The sequence below is a fragment of the Mandrillus leucophaeus genome, unplaced genomic scaffold (assembly GCF_000951045.1).
Source record: "Mandrillus leucophaeus isolate KB7577 unplaced genomic scaffold, Mleu.le_1.0 Scaffold301, whole genome shotgun sequence".
Lineage (NCBI taxonomy): Eukaryota > Metazoa > Chordata > Mammalia > Primates > Cercopithecidae > Mandrillus > Mandrillus leucophaeus.
Genome location: NW_012103155.1, coordinates 522,180 through 525,093, shown reverse-complemented (window position 1 = coordinate 525,093; position 2,914 = coordinate 522,180). Strand labels below are relative to the sequence as shown.

The following is a 2,914-nucleotide window of genomic DNA, read 5'->3' as shown; positions in this document are numbered from 1 at the left end:
AAACTATTCAAGGACGTTTCTGGGTACACAGTGCCGTTAATTAAACAGTAAATTCCAGTTTACTATGACTTCAAGTTATTTTTTACACTTCTGCAAATAAATCTTGGACAAAAGATCACTTCTAGTTTCCTGGATTTTTGTTTTTGTTTTATATTGTATTTGTTTTGTATTCAGATTTCTGTTAGAGGAACTCCAGTGCACCAATTTTGCTACTAGACAAAACAGGATTCTCGGATTTGCGCGCTTCGGCGCTGACAGGCTTTTTCGGCCCCAGCGGGCTGCCGTAGCAGAGAAGAGCACTGATTGGCCGAGGCAGAAAAGTGCCGCTGCCTCGGCGGTTTCGGTTTTGCCTGCGATCATCCGCGGAGGCCGGACTCGTGGGGCGCCTGGAGTGAGGGTTCTGGATCCCGCCCGCGAGGTGAGCCGCACGGCTGCGCGGGCCGATGACGGGGCCGGGCGTAGCCCCGGGTTCGACGCCCCAGTGTACAGTCGCGCTGTGGAGCGGCGGCTGCAGCGGCCCTAGGCCGGGCGAGGCAGCCCCGGAAAGGGCCTGAGGGGAACGGGCTGGGGCTCCGGGAAGGGACCGCTGACTGGCAGGTTCCCGCGAAATGCCGCGTCCAAGCTCTCCGCGCACGGAATGGCCGGAGAGGTGTGATGGTGGGCGTCGGGACCGCCCTCAGCGAGGTGCTTAGACTGCGCGGAGAGTAGCGGCACCGTCCCGGCTCCCACCGAGTTGGCGTCCGATACCAGTTCAGGTTGTTGAAGTTCCCCAGGGAGCCCCGAGGTTAATCCCAGGATTCGGCGGGAAAGCGGATCCCGAACCCAGGCCTAGGCTTCGCCAGTCTTCCAGGGCTTCAGGGAATTGCGAACCCTTACATCGGGGTGGCTGCGCCTGACCACAGGAATTAAGGACTGGACTCGCCTGTCTTACTGAGTTGTCAGGCCTAGGAACCCAATTGTATGGTCTTAAGTCCTATCGCCCGAGGTTTTCTGTGCGTTCGCGTGTCCGCGCGCGTGCATAGCAGGCGTGTTTAAGATGTGTAGCATTAGGATGAAGCGGATTACCCTACCCCACTGCTCTTAGTAGTATGTGACTATTGCAGAAGATTGCAAACATGGAAGACTTTAGTGAAGAAATAATATTCACAACCCTTTCACCTACAATCTTTTTCTCCTGTGTATGCTAGCTTCTACTTGAGCTAAAAGTGTACGTGTTTAATCACTTAACAGTATAGTTTTCCACTTCCATTTAAAAACTCTTCCTAAATATTATTCTAGTTTTGTATCTTCTTTTGATTGACTGTCCCTCATTGTGGATCGCAATGTAGGTCCCATAAATTATTCAGTCATTTCCCGATTGTGGGATATTATAGATTGTTTTTGAATTTTTGAAGCTCTTAGCACCCCAGATAATACTTTGATAAACCTTTTCCCCCCTACTTTTTAGATTACTTCTTTGGACTAGATTCTCAGAAGTGAAATTATCAGATTAGATGCTTTCATCTGTAAGGCCTTTTTTAGGCCTTCGTACACATTGCTGCAGTGTTTTCCAAAAAAGTTTTTCAGGTGTTTGGCAATTTTACTTGCTTGAATATTGTACAGAAATCTTGAGAGGCTTATGTTTGTGGGTGGGTGTGTGTGTGTGTGTATGTGTGTGTGTGTGTGTCACTGGAATTAATGCGTTACTACCTGAATGTTAGGGCAGGAAGAGACTTAAGTGGTCATCTGGCATAACTCCCTTATTTTGCAGATGAGGAACCTGGGGCCATGAGAAGTGAAATGATGAGTTATCCAAGTCACACAGCTAATTAAGTAGCAGAGCTGGGATTAGAACTCAGGTTTCCTGCCTCCCAAGTGAGTACCCTGTGCTGCATCAGGCAGTCTCTCACTGAACTCTGGCATAGTAGATATTAGAATTTAAAAATTTGTTTACATCACCTGAAATATTCTCTCCTTTTAAAAGTGTACTAACAGATTAATGATCGGAGGGACCTGTAACACTGAGAAATTGGAAAGTGATTATTTTCATGGCCAAGACTAGAAATCCATTATTTAGAATGGCAACCCCTTCAGGATTTTGACAGTTGTTTTCAGGTTCCCTTTATGTTAGAATAAAACATCCCTGATTAATTATAATCTACACTCCATCATTTGGTTAGAATGTAGCTTTTGGTTATCATTTGCTGTACTTTGGAGATTTCTTTAGAACTCCTCACTGTAAAACCAAAGAACAATGTTGTTGGTGGTTTTTTTTTTAGGGCTTTTAGTGGAGATTCTCAGCTTCCATTGACATTTTGGGCTGGACAGTCCTTTGTTGTGGAGGGCGGTCCTGTTGTAAAATGTTTAGCAACATCCCTGGTCTCTACCCACTAGTATAGCAGTAGCACCACCTTCCTCAGTCATGACAGTTCAGTGTCCCCAGATACTTCCAAATGTCCCTGAGCAGGGTGGGGTGGGGTTGGGGGGACTGCCCCTAGTTGAGAACCATTTGCTTAAATAAATTATCTGGAGAACTTCATAAAATGTAAAATACAGTGCTTTTACCTGAGTAGACTTCAGGAATCTGCATTTTAACAAGCATCTCTAGATTTGGAAACAGCTGGTTCTTGAATGACAGAAAGGGTTGTTTTCTCCGTCTTTGGTGGTCCTAATAGAGATTACTTGGTTAGTATTTGTTGAAGTACGTGCATGATCCTACTAGTCACTGTATCCATAGTTTGGGTTGCTGGGGGCTGGACAGGGATTTTGCTTGGCACTGGCCTTGAATGTCTCTTCCACAGACTTGGGCAGTGTGCTTAGGTACTAGGGATACCAAGTGAGTAGGATATTTCCCCTGTCCCCAAGGAGCTTAAAACTCACCATGGGAGACCTGTCAGCAAATGGAAAAATTACAAAGCAGCCTGATAAGGACCAT

The 2,914-nt window shown here is 46.4% G+C and overlaps 1 protein-coding gene across 2 annotated transcripts in view; it reads left to right on the top strand.

Annotated features, from left to right (window-relative positions):
• The first annotated feature begins 289 nt into the window (after positions 1-289).
• The window catches only part of LSM6 (LSM6 homolog, U6 small nuclear RNA associated (S. cerevisiae)), an 18,610-nt gene continuing 15,985 nt past the window's right edge, over positions 290-2,914 (top strand). Inside the window, exon 1 of one of the 2 annotated variants that reach the window (XM_011987127.1) lies at positions 290-418. The gene's annotated coding sequence lies outside the window, so the exon portion shown is untranslated. Of the gene's footprint in view, positions 469-2,914 lie in introns of both variants that reach the window. The other variant, XM_011987128.1, reaches the window with a different exon arrangement.